The sequence below is a fragment of the Cherax quadricarinatus genome, chromosome 41 (genome assembly GCF_038502225.1).
Source record: "Cherax quadricarinatus isolate ZL_2023a chromosome 41, ASM3850222v1, whole genome shotgun sequence".
Classification (NCBI taxonomy): domain Eukaryota; kingdom Metazoa; phylum Arthropoda; class Malacostraca; order Decapoda; family Parastacidae; genus Cherax; species Cherax quadricarinatus.
In genome coordinates this window covers 5,010,510-5,023,387 of record NC_091332.1, presented here as the reverse complement: position 1 = coordinate 5,023,387, position 12,878 = coordinate 5,010,510, and positions in this window count along the sequence as shown.

Below are 12,878 nucleotides of genomic sequence, written 5' to 3'. Positions count from 1 at the left end.
AGGTTTAGCGCTTCCCGATTAATATACTGTTATTACTACTACTGATACAGCTACGACTACTACTGCTACTACTGTTACAGCTACGACTACTACTACTACTATTACTACTACTACAACTACAACTACTACTAATACTAATAATAATAGTAATAATAATAATAAGTTATAATAATAATAATAATAGTATAATAAATATGATAAAAATAATAATAATAATAATAATAATAATAATAATAATAATAATAATAACAATAATAATAATAATAGTAATAATAATAATAATAGTAATAATAATAATAATAGTAATGATAATATAATATTGATAATAATAATTCTTTCATATGTATCATGAGTATTGCATGTGTCGAGTGCATCAACGGGATGCACGTTGCTGTCATGCCTACCCTGGTTCTTTGCAATGGTATATATCGCTCTTTGCTCGAAACTGCGGTACAAAACCACGATCCCTTAAGTCATCTTAGCTAACTGAACGTACGAGTGGCCAGAGCCATCTAGCGGTCAGTGGACGAGACTAGCTACCCTGGGGGAAGGGCAGTGCTGGGGCATTCTAACCTCTCAGAGAAGGGTTGGCTTGCTTAGGGTAGTATATACATTTGAGATGTTGATAAATTAGATACATGTGCAACACTTGGGTATCTTTATTGAGGAAACGTTTCGCCACACAGTGGCTTCATCAGTCCATACAAAGGAGAGCATTGAAGAACAGGAGTTTGAGGTAATCAGTCCCTCAGCCTTGAGTCGATGTGGTCAGTCCATCAAGTTTGATGTGGCGAAACGTTTCCTCAATAAAGATACCCAAGTGTTGCACTTGTGTCTAATTTATCAACTTGTCGGTTCTACACATTTGAGATGTGTATTCCTCTCAGTGTATATACACTTAGAGGTTACTGTAATCCCTCTTTTAAAAATTAAAATACTCCTGAGTGGTGGTGATGAGGCTATATACAGCCTTAAGGACCCTTGTGTAGTAGATAGACTTCATACTCAATTAATCGACTTTTGCTCAGTCAGACCCTTTAAAGCCGACAGCTGGCTTACATACTGGCCATCTTTCTTGGTACCGTGACCGTCCTTATACAATACTGTGAACGTCATTATATGCTGTCGTGATCATCATTATGCGCTACCGTGACCATTATACGATACTGTGATAGTCATTATATGATACCATGACAGTCATTATGTGGCACCGTGATCATTATACAGTACCGTGACCGCCATTATAACTACCGTGACCATTATACGACACCGTAACCGTCATTATACGATAGTGTGATTATCAATATACAGAACCAATTACCTTGGAATACAAATGCTGGCCTGACCTTACCACCACATTGATGAGGAAGCGCTAAACTGTATGAAAGAAAGGGGGGTGGGGGCAGCGAGATTTGTTCCAAGGGCGGAAAGCAGCTCAGACTCCTCTGATCAAGAACCCTTCGTCATCCTCAAGAAAACGTAATACCAAGGAGAGTAAAGGCGAATTCTTTTATGGTAGAGCGTAATACATGTGACATTTATCTGGTATTGATAACCTCGTGTATTATGTATTCTACCTGGGACACAGGTGAGCTGGGGAGAGAGAGAGAGAGAGAGAGAGAGAGGAGAGAGAGAGAGAGAGAGAGAGAGAGAGAGAGAGAGAGAGAGAGAGAGAGAGAGAGAGAGAGAGAGAGAGAGAGAGAGAAAGTGTGTTATGTGTGAGACAGATTTCTTTGTCTGATACAACAGCACCATGTAATCTTGGCACAGAAGATATCTTCTACAACTCTATTGCTACACTCCAGTTCATCTCTTGGGTACGACCTGCTTCCTCTAGTGGGTCCCGTCCACCTGTCGTGATGCCTTCATCTGCTGCACTTCATCTGACTACAGTATATTAGTATACCATCCTCATGTCTCTTGTACAGATTGATCAAGGTTGAGGGACTGAACACCTATCAAGACGAAGGGACTGAACACCTATCAAGACTGAGGGACTGAACACCTTCTATCAAGACCGAAGGACTGAACACCTTCTGTCAAGGCTGAGGGACTGAACACCTTTTCTCAACGCTAAGAAACTGAACACGTTTTATCAAGACTGAGGATCTGACCACCTACTATCAAGACTGAGGGACTGAACACCTATCAAGAATGAGGACTGATCACCTTCTAATAAGAATGAGGGACTGAACACCTTCTACTAAGACTGAGGTACTAAACATCTTCTGTCAAGGTTGAGGGACTGACTACCTCATTTTCCACTGTCTGAAGTATATAATCTCTCAACTGAACTAAGCATGAGCCACTGGTTAGTGACACATCTTCCCCATGAAGATACCCAGGTGTTGCCCATGTGTCATATTCATCAAAACTGGAACTATCCATATCTCTCCTCGGATCAAACCTGATTACTACCAGTTCCCCTAGTAATCGGCGAGTGCTGAGGTGGAGGCCCAGCATCCTGAGGCAGCATCAGTACTCATCTCGGCTCAGATTCGTATCACACGCTAGTGGTCTTGGTACTCCTCCCTACCCACATACCTCACATATGTTGAATATATATATATATATATATATATATATATATATATATATATATATATATATATATATATATATATATATATATATATATATATATATATATATATATATATATATATATATAATATATTCTTTCACATTGGTTGTTTTGCATATATATATATATATATATATATATATATATATATATATATATATATATATATATATATATTATATATATTGGTATATATATATATATATATATATATATATATATATATATATATATATATATATATATATATATATATATATATATATATTTAATAAATGTATGGAAGAGGGTAAGGTACCTAGGGATTGGCAGAGAGCATGCATAGTTCCTTTGTATAAAGGCAAAGGGGATAAAAGAGAGTGCAAAAATTATAGGGGGATAAGTCTGTTGAGTGTACCTGGTAAAGTGTATGGTAGAGTTATAATTGAAAGAATTAAGAGTAAGACGGAGAATAGGATAGCAGATGAACAAGGAGGCTTTAGGAAAGGTAGGGGGTGTGTGGACCAGGTGTTTACAGTGAAACATATAAGTGAACAGTATTTAGATAAGGCTAAAGAGGTCTTTGTGGCATTTATGGATTTGGAAAAGGCGTATGACAGGGTGGATAGGGGGGCAATGTGGCAGATGTTGCAAGTGTATGGTGTAGGAGGTAGGTTACTGAAAGCAGTGAAGAGTTTTTACGAGGATAGTGAGGCTCAAGTTAGAGTATGTAGGAAAGAGGGAAATTTTTTCCCAGTAAAAGTAGGCCTTAGACAAGGATGTGTGATGTCACCGTGGTTGTTTAATATATTTATAGATGGGGTTGTAAGAGAAGTAAATGCGAGGGTCTTGGCAAGAGGCGTGGAGTTAAAAGATAAAGAATCACACACAAAGTGGGAGTTGTCACAGCTGCTCTTTGCTGATGACACTGTGCTCTTGGGAGATTCTGAAGAGAAGCTGCAGAGATTGGTGGATGAATTTGGTAGGGTGTGCAAAAGAAGAAAATTAAAGGTGAATACAGGAAAGAGTAAGGTTATGAGGATAACAAAAAGATTAGGTGATGAAAGATTGAATATCAGATTGGAGGGAGAGAGTATGGAGGAGGTGAACGTATTCAGATATTTGGGAGTGGACGTGTCAGCGGATGGGTCTATGAAAGATGAGGTGAATCATAGAATTGATGAGGGAAAAAGAGTGAGTGGTGCACTTAGGAGTCTGTGGAGACAAAGAACTTTGTCCTTGGAGGCAAAGAGGGGAATGTATGAGAGTATAGTTTTACCAACGCTCTTATATGGGTGTGAAGCGTGGGTGATGAATGTTGCAGCGAGGAGAAGGCTGGAGGCAGTGGAGATGTCATGTCTGAGGGCAATGTGTGGTGTGAATATAATGCAGAGAATTCGTAGTTTGGAAGTTAGGAGGAGGTGCGGGATTACCAAAACTGTTGTCCAGAGGGCTGAGGAAGGGTTGTTGAGGTGGTTCGGACATGTAGAGAGAATGGAGCGAAACAGAATGACTTCAAGAGTGTATCAGTCTGTAGTGGAAGGAAGGCGGGGTAGGGGTCGGCCTAGGAAGGGTTGGAGGGAGGGGGTAAAGGAGGTTTTGTGTGCGAGGGGCTTGGACTTCCAGCAGGCATGCGTGAGCGTGTTTGATAGGAGTGAATGGAGACAAATGGTTTTTAATACTTGACGTGCTGTTGGAGTGTGAGCAAAGTAACATTTATGAAGGGATTCAGGGAAACCGGCAGGCCGGACTTGAGTCCTGGAGATGGGAAGTACAGTGCCTGCACTCTGAAGGAGGGGTGTTAATGTTGCAGTTTAAAAACTGTAGTGTAAAGCACCCTTCTGGCAAGACAGTGATGGAGTGAATGATGGTGAAAGTTTTTCTTTTTCGGGCCACCCTGCCTTGGTGGGAATCACCCTGCCTTGGTGGGAATCGGCCAGTGTGATAATAATTATAATAATAAAATATATATATATATTATATATATATATATATATATATATATATATATATATATATATATATATATATATATATATATATATATATATATATATATATATATATATATATATATATATATATATATATATATATATATATATATATATATATATGCAAAACAACCACTGTGAAAGAATAGAGGAATTCCAAGCGCTTTCGTGACTACTCACATTATCAAGGAACTATGAAAGTAAAGCATCCAAGGAAGGTATATAAGGGGTCTGGCCAACACCTCACTATCAGATCCCACAACAGTTAAACACCTGACGCGCACTGGCCAACTGGACAGGTCCTTTGCACAACTCACCAACAAACTATTCTACCCAAGAAATAAGAAATTTTAAAAATTATTATTTGTCCAGTGTATTATTAAATTCTTCCCAAATTCTATTAATTACAAATGGATCTAATTTATATAAACCAAAGGAAATATTCATATTATTGTCAAAACTGCTTTTTATGAAACAAGATTCAATTATATTCCTGTCGACCATGGACTTGCTTGATACTACTTTCTCAACTTTTTGAAAATCAATTGGATGGTTAAAATCTCTAACATGAATAAATAGAGCATTGGAATCTTGTCCAGTTCTAATGCTATATTTATGTTGTTTTAATCTTAGTTCGAGATTTTTACCAGTTTGACCGTAATAAACTTTATCGCAAATTTTACAAGGAATCTTATAGACACATCCATCAGCATTTTGAGGGGAATTCTTTATCAAAAGTTTTTTTTACTGTATCGAGATTTTTGAATACAACTTTAATATTAAAAGCCTTAAAATTTACAGAAAACCTACAAATAACTGTTCCTATGTCCACTATTATTCTTCGCATCAAGATAGAGTCAAACTGTCTATTTTCTCATCAATGTTTTTGAGAGCTTTACGAATTTGTAGTCCTGAGTTCATAGATGAGGAAATATCCAAAATTTATGAAATAGGTAATGATTTAAAATGCCCAAGAAATGTAATTGATAAATCTTTTAAAGTTGCTAGAAATACTTTTTACAATCCAAAAAGGGACAACCAGCCTTATTCAACTAAAAATATGTTGGTTCTCCCTTACCATGAAAACTTGGTTGATATGCCTTCTCTTCTTAAGACTTTTAATATTAAAGTTGTATTCAAAAATCTTGATACAGTAAAAAAACTTTTGATAAAGAATTCCCCCCAAAATGCTGATGGATGTGTCTATAAGATTCCTTGTAAAATTTGCGATAAAGTTTATTACGGTCAAACTGGTAAAAATATCTCGAACTAAGATTAAAACAACATAAATATAGCATTAGAACTGGACAAGATTCCAATGCTCTATTTATTCATGTAAGAGATTTTAACCATCCAATTGATTTTCAAAAAGTTGAGAAAGTAGTATCAAGCAAGTCCATGGTCGACAGGAATATAATTGAATCTTGTTTCATAAAAAGCAGTTTTGACAATAATATGAATATTTCCTTTGGTTTATATAAATTAGATCCATTTATAATTAATAAAATTTGGAAAGAATTTAATAATACACTGGACAAATAATAATTTTTAAAATTTCTTATTTCTTGGGTAGAATAGTTTGTTGGTGAGTTGTGCGAAGGACCTGTCCAGTTGGCCAGTGCGCGTCAGGTGTTTAACTGTTGTGGGATCTGATAGTGAGGTGTTGGCCAGACCCCTTATATACCTTCCTTGGATGCTTTACTTTCATAGTTCCTTGATAATGTGAGTAGTCACGAAAGCGCTTGGAATTCCTCTATTCTTTCACAGTGGTTGTTTTGCATTTTCTGAAATCACCTGTTTACTGTGATCTTATTGCATATATGTATATATATATATATATATATATATATATATATATATATATATATATATATATATATATATATATATATATATATATATATATATATATATGTATATATATATATAGTTATAGGTAATACATATTTTAAGAAAAAGAGGATAAATAAGTATACAAGATATGACGTAGGGCGAAATGACAGTAGTTTGTTGGATTATGTATTGATAGATAAAAGACTGTTAAGTAGACTTCAGGATGTACATGTTTATAGAGGGGCCACAGATATATCAGATCACTTTCTAGTTGTAGTTACACTGAGAGTAAAAGGTAGATGGGATACAAGGAGAATAGAAGCATCAAGGAAGAGAGAGGTGAAGGTTTATAAACTAAAAGAGGAGGCAGTTAGGGTAAGATATAAACAGCTATTGGAGGATAGATGGGCTAATGAGAGCATAGGCAATGGGGTCGAAGAGGTATGGGGTAGGTTTAAAAATGTAGTGTTAGAGTGTTCAGCAGAAGTTTGTGGTTACAGGAAAGTGGGTGCGGGAGGGAAGAGGAGCGATTGGTGGAATGATGATGTGAAGAGAGTAGTAAGGGAGAAAAAGTTAGCATATGAGAAGTTTTTACAAAGTAGAAGTGATGCAAGGAGGGAAGAGTATGTGGAGAAAAAGAGAGAGGTTAAGAGAGTGGTGAAGCAATGTAAAAAGAGAGCAAATGAGAGAGTGGGTTATATGTTATCAACAAATTTTGTTGAAAATAAGAAAAAGTTTTGGAGTGAGATTAACAAGTTAAGAAAGCCTAGAGAACAAATGGATTTGTCAGTTAAAAATAGGAGAGGAGAGTTATTAAATGGAGAGTTAGAGGTATTGGGAAGATGGAGGGAATATTTTGAGGAATTGTTAAATGTTGATGAAGATAGGGAAGCTGTGATTTCGTGTATAGGGCAAGGAGGAACAACATCTTGTAGGAGTGAGGAAGAGCCAGTTGTGAGTGTGGGGGAAGTTCGTGAGGCAGTAGGTAAAATGAAAGGGGGTAAGGCAGCCGGGATTGATGGGATAAAGATAGAAATGTTAAAAGCAGGTGGGGATATAGTTTTGGAGTGGTTGGTGCAATTATTTAATAAATGTATGGAAGAGGGTAAGGTACCTTGGGATTGGCAGAGAGCATGCATAGTTCCTTTGTATAAAGGCAAAGGGGATAAAAGAGAGTGCAAAAATTATAGGGGGATAAGTCTGTTGAGTATACCTGGCAAAGTGTATGGTAGAGTTATTATTGAAAGAATTAAGAGTAAGACGGAGAATAGGATAGCAGATGAACAAGGAGGCTTTAGGAAAGGTAGGGGGTGTGTGGACCAGGTGTTTACAGTGAAACATATAAGTGAACAGTATTTAGATAAGGCTAAAGAGGTCTTTGTGGCATTTATGGATTTGGAAAAGGCGTATGACAGGGTGGATAGGGGGGCAATGTGGCAGATGTTGCAGGTGTATGGTGTAGGAGGTAGGTTACTGAAAGCAGTGAAGAGTTTTTACGAGGATAGTGAGGCTCAAGTTAGAGTATGTAGGAAAGAGGGAAATTATTTCCCAGTAAAAGTAGGTTGTTTAATATATTTATAGATGGGGTTGTAAGAGAAGTAAATGCGAGGGTCTTGGCAAGAGGCGTGGAGTTAAAAGATAAAGAATCACACATAAAGTGGGAGTTGTCACAGTTGCTCTTTGCTGATGACACTGTGCTCTTGGGAGATTCTGAAGAGAAGTTGCAGAGATTGGTGGATGAATTTGGTAGGGTGTGCAAAAGAAGAAAATTGAAAGTGAATACAGGAAAGAGTAAGGTTATGAGGATAACAAAAAAATTAGGTGATGAAAGATTGGATATCAGATTGGAGGGAGAGAGTATGGAGGAGGTGAATGTATTCAGATATTTGGGAGTGGACGTGTCAGCGGATGGGTCTATGAAAGATGAGGTGAATCATAGAATTGATGAGGGGAAAAGGGTGAGTGGTGCACTTAGGAGTCTGTGGAGACAAAGAACTTTGTCCTTGGAGGCAAAGAGGGGAATGTATGAGAGTGTAGTTTTACCAACGCTCTTATATGGGTGTGAAGCATGGGTGATGAATGTTGCAGCGAGGAGAAGGCTGGAGGCAGTGGAGATGTCATGTCTGAGGGCAATGTGTGGTGTGAATATAATGCAGAGAATTCGTAGTTTGGAAGTTAGGAGGAGGTGCGGGATTACCAAAACTGTTGTCCAGAGGGCTGAGGAAGGGTTGTTGAGGTGGTTCGGACATGTGGAGAGAATGGAGCGAAACAGAATAACTTCAAGAGTGTATCAGTCTGTAGTGGAAGGAAGGCGGGGTAGGGGTCGGCCTAGGAAAGGTTGGAGGGAGGGGGTAAAGGAGATTTTGTGTGCGAGGGGCTTGGACTTCCAGCAGGCATGCGTGAGCGTGTTTGGTAGGAGTGAATGGAGACAAATGGTTTTTAATACTTGACGTGCTGTTGGAGTGTGAGCAAAGTAACATTTATGAAGGGGTTCAGGGAAACCGGCAGGCCGGACTTGAGTCCTGGAGATGGGAAGTACAGTGCCTGCACTCTGAAAGAGGGGTGTTAATGTTGCAGTTTAAAAACTGTAGTGTAAAGGACCCTTCTGGCAAGACAGTGATGGAGTGAATGATGGTGAAAGTTTTTCTTTTTCGGGCCACCCTGCCTTGGTGGGAATCGGCCAGTGTGATAATAAATATATATATATATATATATATATATATATATATATATATATATATATATATATATATATATATATATATATATATATATATATATATATATATATATATATATATGATGGGGTCCACCTCTGGTGTAAATTGTGGGACCCATAGCCTCGGAGAAGTGGATAAAAAGGCTTCAAGGAAGAATATTTGGATTTCTTCCTGAAGCCATTTGAATATTCCACTTCCCCTACCACCCCATCTTTTAAACTATTTTTTTTTTACCAATAGGAATAATATATATAGGAATAATATATATAGGAATAATATATATATATATATATATATATTTATATATATATATATATATATATATATATATATATATATATATATATATATATATATATATATATATATATATATATATATATATATATATATATATATATAATGTGTTTCTGGGGCATTTTATTCCCTGGTATCATTAGCGCTAAATGTTCTCGAAGGTCATTAAGCGGAAATGAATGGGAAGGCAAGGTGTTATCCCAGCGATTCACTACCTTCCAGCTGGCAGGTATTTCAACGCCCTAGACACGCACCAGGCGCGGTCATCCCGTGTCTAGCCCTATTTAACCTATGTCCAAAAACCTGTCGGCGATGTCCAAACATTGTCAACCCGTGTCCAACCACTGTCAACCCATGTCCAACCCCTGTTAACCTGTGTCCAACCCCTGCCAACCATGTCCATCCCTGTCAACTCAGGCCAGTGAAGCAGCTTCTCCCTTGCCTTGGGTCAAACCTAGTTGCCTACCATGTGACTGTGACTCCTGTATGTTTACCATTTTTCTATATAATAATAATAATAACAACAACAATAATAATAATAATAATTAAATAATATAATAATAATAATAATAATAATAATAATAATAATAATAATAATAATAATAATACTGATTATAATAATAGGCCAGTTAAGGACTGAGAGTTGTGGTGGTTGTCTGGCACGCCCATGTTTATCAGGGTCTGGATCGTAACAAACGTTTCTGAAGTGTTCGTAACTGAGGGAGAGAGGAAGCTGGGTGGGGTGTTCGAATTTGCTTCCTCCTGCCATTACTCGTCTGGTAACTTCAGCTGCCTGTGTCTCCCTGCTTGTGTGTTTCCCTGCTTGTGTCTCCTTGCTTGTGAGATTACAGCAAGGGAGAATTTGCTGGTGAGAACGACGCTCAGGTCTAGAGGATTGACTTAGACTTCCTAGGACTGAAGCATTAAACTTCAGACTAGTGTCACTGACATGTCAGGAGAAGAGTGGTGGAGCACCTAGAAATGAATGAGCTTATCAGCGACAACCAGCATGATTTCAGGGATGGGAAATCCTATGTCACAAACCTACTGGAGTTCTATGACAGGGTGACGGCAGTAAGACAAAAGAGAGATGGGTAGGTAGATTGCATTTTCTTGGACTGTAAGAAGGCTTTTGACACAGTTCCACACAAGAGATTAGTTGCAGTGATTTCCCTGTTATACCTGCCTGGTACTCCAGGCAGGTATAACAGGGAAGGCACCGCAATGGATCAGGGAATATCTGTCGGGGAAGACATCAACGAGTCATGGTACGTGACGAGGTGTCAGAGTGGGCGCCTGTTATGAATGGGGTTCCACAGGGGTTAGTCCTAGGACCAGTGCTGTTTCTGGTTTACGTGAACGACGTGATGGAAGGAATAGACTCAGAAGTGTTCCTGTTTGCAGATGATGTGAAGTTAATGAGAAGAATTCAGTCGGACTAGAACCAGGCTGAACTACAAAGTGATCTAGACAGGATGCAGGCCTGGCCCAGAAATTAGTTCATGGAGTTCAACCCCACCAAGTGTAAAGTCATGAAGATTGGGGAAGGGCAAAAAAGACCAAAGACGGAGTACAGTCTAGGGGGGACAGAGACTACAAACCGCAGTCAAGAAAGAGGATCTTGGGGTGAGTATAACACCGGGCACATCTCCTGAGGGACACATCAACCATATAACTGCTGCAGCATACGGGCGCCTAGCAAACCTAAAAATAGCATTCCGACATCTCAACAAGGAATCATTCAGGACTCTGTACACCGTGTACGTCAGGCCTATATTGGAGTATGCAGAACCAGTTTGGAACCCACACCTGGTCAAGCACGTCAGGAAACTAGAGAAAGAGCAAAGGTTTGCAACGAGACTAGTTCAGGAGCTAAGGGGCATGTCCTACGATGAGAGGTTAAGGGAACTCGACCTAACGACATTGGAGGACAGGAGGGACAGGGGGGGGGACATGATTACGATATATAAAATACTGAGAGGAATCGATAAAGTGGACAGAGACAGGATGTTACACATATGGGATATAGCAACAAGGGGTCACAATTGGAAGTTGAAGACTTAGATGAGCCACAGGGATGTTACGAAGTATATCTTCAGTCATAGAGTTGTCAGGAAGTGGAATAGTCTTTAAAGTGAAGTAGTGGAGGCAGGATCCATGCACAGCTTTAAGAAGTGGTATGATAAAACTCTTGAACCAAGGAGGGAGTGACCAAGTGGCGACAAGTGAAAGGTGGAGTCAGGAGCTATAGATCGACCCCTGCAACCACAATTAGGTGAGTACACAGACACACACACACACACACACACACACACACACACACACACACACACACACACACACACACACACACACACACACACACACACACACACACACACACACTTCAAAGTGGGAAGAGGAGCCTTATTACCGAGAATGGGCTCTTGTTCCAAGGAATTGGATCTCTCCTTCATTTCCCCAATTTTTTTAAGAATAATAATAATAATAATAATAATTCAAGTGCGATATAACCACTTGTAACATCTTCAAATATAAAGATTTATTGAAATTAAAGCAGATTTTGCAAACTGATAAAGAATTAAAGTTAAATATAATACCATTAAAAAAATTACCCCCACATCGTTTTCTTTACTATCTAAAATAATTTTTTGGGGGCATTTCGTATACCAGTTTTTTTTTTTTTAAATTGAATAATTGCTCCATCTTTCCGGGCAATAATGTATGATTTTTTAATGAGTTTGAGGGCTATATTTCGAGATATTTTTGCAATTGCAGGAGTAATTTGTTCTAATGATCTACTAGGAAGTGGTGGTATTTTTTTTTTTCACAGCGGCAGCGGCCATTTAATTACTGATCGAGAAAGGGAGACTGAACTAGTAGTTAGCTGGGTTATTGAACTTGTTTCACCTGATACAGTTCAAAGTTCAAAGAGTCACTTTTAAAAAGTGACTTTTCCTTGGGAATGAGTTTTAATTTAAGAGTCATATGGGTGAAATTGCTCAGGAAACATAAGAACATAAGAATGTAGGAACACTGCAGAAGGCCTACTGGCCCATACGAGGCAGGTCCTTATCCATACGAGGCAGGTCCTTATCCATTGGAACACTATGGCTTTAATTATCAGGTCAGAGTTCTGGCTACAACACCAGACTCACTAGTAAAATACATCCAGTTGGATACGCTTCTTTAATACTAGACTGGAATACACAAATAACCCGCACATAAAAGAGAGGAGCTTACGACGACGCTTCAGTCGGACCGAGGTGTCGTCGTAAGCTCCTCCAATGTGCGGGTTATTTGTGTATTGTTCCACTCACGGTATTGTGCCTTTTTAGTTCTTTACCAGACAGATAGTGTGTCTTACCTCGCTCTTCCCGTCTCCAGAAACTCTGAAAGCTCACATCCTTTTCCAACATCCAGAAATTGACCCAAGAGCATTGACAGCTTCTGCTCCTTTACAGATGAGTT